Below are 6,217 nucleotides of genomic sequence, written 5' to 3'. Positions count from 1 at the left end.
ATAAGCTCTTGGAAATATTTTGCATATCTTTTTCCAGTCTTGAAATCTATACTTATGCCCTCCATAGTTTAGAATAGTCAAACCACTTTCCAGGGTAGTATGCACAAATAGCCCATAACCAGCTCCTTCAATACATGAAAGTCGCACTTCAAAATCCACACCGTTAATATGGAAAATTACATCTTTGGGAATAGGAAAAGTTGGTGTCCCAAAAGGATCTTCATGCCAATCATAGTGTGAAATACATCTAGTTTTTATATCACTTAACTCCTTTGTGTCTGCAAAAAGAAGAAAATATTATGCATAAAATAATGACAATATCAAAGAAAGATATCATTATTTTATAGTCCAATAGGTCCATTGTATGGAAGACTTAGAGTGCCTCTTACATGGTGCCTCCAAGGTTTCCAAAAAATAAAATCATTGGAAAAAAAAGGCCACTGTGTCTCCAATCTATTGCCCATTTGAAGCATAGAGAGAACCAAGGTCCACCACTTGTCCAAGCTAGACATGGAGCATTGACACAAGATCCAACACTTATCCAAGAACCCTATAGTATATGTGGTAACATGGGATGCATTGATGCAACAAAAGTAGTCTAGCCTCCTCATCCATCTCTTTTTTCTTGTAGCCTAGAGGGATTAGTTTCAAGGTCTATCACTAGTCAAAAACTACACATAGAACATTGATACAAGGTTCCACCACATGTGAAACCTATCATCTCTAGTAGCATGGATGGTTTGATATCAAGGTTCATCGCGTGTCCTACCTATACTCTATTGTAGCATATAGATTCTGGTTTGGTGGTACTACACTTGTCCAAACTTGGCTTGTTGTTGATATCTGGAGGTAATCAAGGGTCCTCCACTTGTCCAAGTTAGGCATATAAAACAATTGCAAGGTCCACCATGTGTACAACATATGATTGATTATAGCATGCATGGTCTTATTTCATGGGCAACCATCTTCTCTCCAACATGTGTCCAACCTCGGCTCCATTGAAGCATGGAGAGCCAAGGTCCACCACTTATCAAAGCATTATTTTCTCCCATGCTTTCAAAACCCATAATACGTTGTACATGGGGGGGATTCTTGTTTCAAGGTCCACCCCTTAAGATTGGATCCATTTGAAACATAAAGAGAAGCAAGCTCTACCATTTGTCCAAGCTAGGAGCCATTGAAACATGAAAACCCATAATATGTTGTATACGGGGGGTGTTTTTTCAAGGTCTACCACTTGTCTAAGCTATGGTCCATTGGAACATGGAGAGAAGCAAAGCTCCACCACTTTTCTAAGCTAGGATCCATTGAAACATGGAGAGAAGCAAGCTCCATTGTTTGTCTAAGCTAGGCTCCATTGGAACATGGGAGAAAACAAGCTCCACCACTTGCCTATTATTGCATAGAGATTCTGGTTTGAAGGTCCACCACTTGTCCAACCTTGCCTTCATGTATGGAGATAATCAAGAGTGCAATGCTTCTCTAAGCTAGGGACATAAAAGAGTTTCAAGGTCCACTACATATACGATCTATGATGGGTTGTAGCATGGGAGGTTTCATTTTAAGGTTGACCACTTCTCCAGCTCCGCTTGTCCAACCTCAGATCCATTGAAGAATGGAGAATAAAGGTGTACCAACTCTCCAAAATAGGCAAGACAATCTCTATAAAACCCATGAATTGTTAATATATGCTATGCTGTGGAGTTTTGTTTGAAGTTCCACTCCTTATCCAAGCTACAATCCATTGAAGCATGGAACTAAGTAAGATATATCTCTAGTCCAAGATAGGATCCATTGAAACATAGAGAGAATCAAGGTCCACCACTTGTCCAAGCTATGCATGGGTAATTGATATAAGGACCACTACGTTTTCACCTATACTATGCTCTATCATGGATGGTTTCATATCCCACCAATTTTCCAACCTATTTAGTAGGTTGTATTATGGGGGTTTGGTTTCAAGGTACTTCACTTGTCCGAAATATGCTCCTTTAAAACATAAAAACAAAGTCCACCACTTGTCCAAGCTAAAGTTTCTCTCCATTGAAGCATGGAGAGAAACAAGGTCTACCACCTGTCCAAAATATGCTCCATTGAAACATAAAAGCAAGGTCCACCACTTGTCCAAGCTAATATAACAAATGGGTGTTGGTTACAAGGTGTACCACACTTGTCTAAACTAGTCTTCATGCAAGGTCTACCACATGTCCAAGCTATATGAGCTTGTTTTGAAGGTCTACCACACCTCTTGAAATTAGGATCCATGTAAGGTCCACCTTTTGTCAAGCTATGCCTTTAATGAGTACTAAAACTAAGTAAATTGCAGTACTTAAATACCTTTCCAAGCTCATTAAGATTTTGGTCTCTAAGGCCGGCCACCACCACATGTCTAATCTATGCTCTAATTGATTACTTATGCTAGTTCTCAAAGTCCAAACATAAGCTCCCTTCTAGCAAGGTTAGTTTAAATTTAGGCTCCAGCACCTGTCTAAGCTAGGTTCAATTTATGAAGCATCACCATTTAACCATGCTACGATCTAATGTATCATATCAAGGGGGTATTGATAAAAGGTCCAAAACTTATTGAGTTCAAGCTCTTAAGTAATTAAGTCTTTGTGAGTATTAAATGTTATAGTTTTAGTCTACAGATCCACCATTCAAAAACTCAAGTAATTTACTATTTACATTCAAACCTTGAATGCTTGAGATAAAAAATACAAACTCAATCAATACTATATAAAGCAAAATCTAACATTAAGAGTATCAAATCAGTAACAAGAAACACTAACATGCACAAGAAACTCAAAACATACGTGTCTCCATTTCCAAAAAGTCCTCCATTGACAGAGGATGGTTGTTGTTGTTGTTCTTCTTCTCTTTGTGGAGAGCACTCCTCTGTAACAGGCACAATGTCGCCTGATTGCGAAGTGGATTGTTGAAGTCCAGCCCATTTTTCTATATCTTCATGAGACTTAACAAAGTCTAGCAGCATGGTCTCCACGCTTTTTGCCTCCTCCACACTATCAATTAAGCAGATAACTTCTTTTTTCTGTTGTATTCCTTCTTGTGCAACCAAGGAGCCATCACCAAAAACATCAACAAGCTTGCGGTCTTCAAAACAATATGTACGAATGTAGTGCTTGACCAAAGCTCTTTTTTTGGCCTCCAAATATTGCAAATCTGACATATCGTTATCTGCTACTTGAAGAAGAGAACAATCAATTGGCATGGGATGTTCCTCTGATCTTCTTCTCAGGTCTTCAAATGCATTGCCTTGTCCCAAGAAGGCAATAACTGTTAGGAATTGAATTGCTCCTTTGCAAGGAGCTGATGGAAAGTGATGCAATGCACCACAACAATGGTAGCTCAGATTATCTCCCATGGCGTGAAAGGCACATTGCAATTTTGTGAAGTTAGTGAAATCCACAAATGCAAGAAAGACAAATCCAGGATCTGTTGACCCTCCAGCAATAGCCAAGATCCCATCCAAAGCATTGTTAAATGTCTCCTCACTCCACTTCAAATTGCCTCCAACGTTTTTTGTCATATCTAAAACACATAAGCCAATAGGCACTTTATTATTGAAGTGGCGCATCAAGTAGAGATTGCCTTCCATTTGTAGGCTCACCACATAGATTGACCATGGCAAATCTCTAGGCTCAGTTTTCTCCTTTTGAAGGTGAATTGCCCATTGCATGTATTTTATTGCTCCATCTGGAAAAGCCATTTTCTTTGTTCACGCGTCAAACTAGATCTGATCCATTCCTCGCATAGCATTAAAATTGTTTTATAAACAACATCATTGATGTTATACATTTTGACCACCTCCTCCCAGTCTTTACATGGTGAAGACTCATTCAAATTGTTGAAGCCTTCAAGAAGTGCATCTTGAATCAATTTGTCTTGCTTCAACTGCTTGATTCGATCATACATGTCAGTTGCATCACCATCCTTTGCACTCTTTGACAGTAAAATCTTCTCATCTCTAATCTCTTCTTGAATAGTCTTTACCTCTGATTCCTCAAGGCCACAAAGGTATCTAAATACAGTTGTTGGGGTTTCTTATTCTCCTCTTCTAGATTTTCAATGATTTCTATCCAGCAATCATAAACTAAATCAGAGTACGTGACCATGTGTGCCTGTTTAGCAATCCAACTTGCTGCTGCACTCATTCTTGCCAATCGAAGAAAAGCCTAAAAAGAAATAGAGAAATAATTAAACTATTGAGCAAGATTTGTTAATTAAACACTATCAAAAAGACAAAGAAAATAACTTACATCCCATCCGGCACGAGATGCATGTCCCTCTGCAATTCCACTTGCTGCCTTTGGTGGTCGTCCTGAGAAGATCCATTGACTCCGTAAATGTCTCAATATTTGGCTGTAAGGTTGCTTGACATACAATGCCTGAGCCTCCTCATTTGCAATGGCAGATATAGCAGTTGCAACAAATGGAGGAGCATTCACAACAATGCGAGCCTTTCTAAATTTATACACGCTAATCAGTCTTTCAAAGATCTCTTTGTTGTTTTGTTCATTGTGAAGCAAAACTTTTGCAGCATAGATTGAATGCTGCCCATCAAGAATCCAATAATGATAATCTTTAATTTTTGCTCCTCTACCTCTTCTACTGCCAAAGGAGTCCCCTTCTTTGATTTTGCATTTCGAACAGGCATCAAATATGCACATGCTGCAGGCTTGGTCGTACTCCGTGAAAATCCAAATAACACACTTTCAGCGTGTTTTTTATCCATAATACGTGCATTATAGTGATCAGGAGCAAGCCAACAATTTTGAATAGGGATATCAAATTCCCTATATTGGAAAGGAAAATAATTTATGTACTTATTCATTCCACCTGTATCTTTTTCTTGTCCTTTCATGGCCTCAGCTTCTAAAACATCTGGATCCACAATTCTCATCTTTGACATTGAACCCTCTGTTGATGAGGATGCCAAAGATGCCTTGTCTACATCCAAAATGGAACTAGTTCGCTTAGCTTCTACTTTCTGCACTTTTGCTTGCTTCTTTGTGGATGGTGGTCGTGAAGCTTTCACCTTTTTTCGTTGTAGTGTGGCAATGATGGAGCTTTGAAGTTGATCTGCTGTGATATTTGGATTTGATTCTGCAAACTTCCATCCTCGAGAAAACATTGTCTCTTCTTTGTTTCTAGACATGCGCTCCAATGCATATGCTCCTGGAGATAGTTGAAATTCTAGATTCATTGGAACTAGAATGTCAATGCATTCCACCTCTGGATGACTATCAACTACAGAGACAGATGCTTCCACAACTTGTCCAACATCTTCAAACAAGCTGTCATTCTCCTTTTTGGCAATAAATAGATGCACCTTATGAAATTGTGCACCCTCTATACCATGTATGTCCAAATACCATTTCCTAAGATCATTGCAAGTATAGTCAACTGAGACAGCAACCCTTGCAACCTGTTTTTTTGGAGCCATCTTTCCTGAAACAAAAAAAACCAAATGTTATTTTAACATATACTTTTTTGTAATGGATTAAGTTTGTGTGAATACAAGTTCCACCACTTGTTCAAGCTAGATCTAAGCAAGTATACATAGTGATCATTTAAGCTAGTAAACTAAGGGAAGGGAGAAGTAAGGTCCACCACTTGTCCAAGCTCAGCTCTAGACAACATGGAGAGATTCGAGGTCTACTAATTGTCTAATATAGGCTAACTATATTGAAACATAGAGAGAAGCAAAGGTCCACCACTTGTCCAATCTAGGGTCCATTGAAACATGGAGAGAAGGATGCTCCACCATTTGTCCAAAATAGGCTCCATTGAAACATGAAGAGAAGCAAGATGCACCATGTCTTTGAGATGCTAGGCTCCATTGAAATACCTTAAACCCATGATATTTTGTATATGTGGGGTTTAAATTCAAGGTCCACCACTTGTCCAACCTATTATCCCTAGTAGCATGAGTGGTTTGGTCTCAAGATTCACCACTTTTCCACTCTATGTCATTATATTAAGAAGATCTGGGTGTTAAGGTCCACCACTTGTCCAACCTATAAGGCTATATCTTAAATGGTATTATTTACCACCACTTGGAATGCACATGATGGGTTTTACATAGGGGTATGGTTCCAAGGTCCACCACTTGTCCAAGCTAACTCTATTGAAACATAGAGAGAATCAAAGGTCCACCACTTGTCCAAGCTAGGCTCCATTGAAACATGGAGAGAAG

Source organism: Adiantum capillus-veneris, chromosome 27, assembly GCF_014529385.1.
Source record: "Adiantum capillus-veneris isolate H3 chromosome 27, ASM1452938v2, whole genome shotgun sequence".
NCBI lineage: Eukaryota > Viridiplantae > Streptophyta > Polypodiopsida > Polypodiales > Pteridaceae > Adiantum > Adiantum capillus-veneris.
This window is presented reverse-complemented; position numbering follows the sequence as displayed.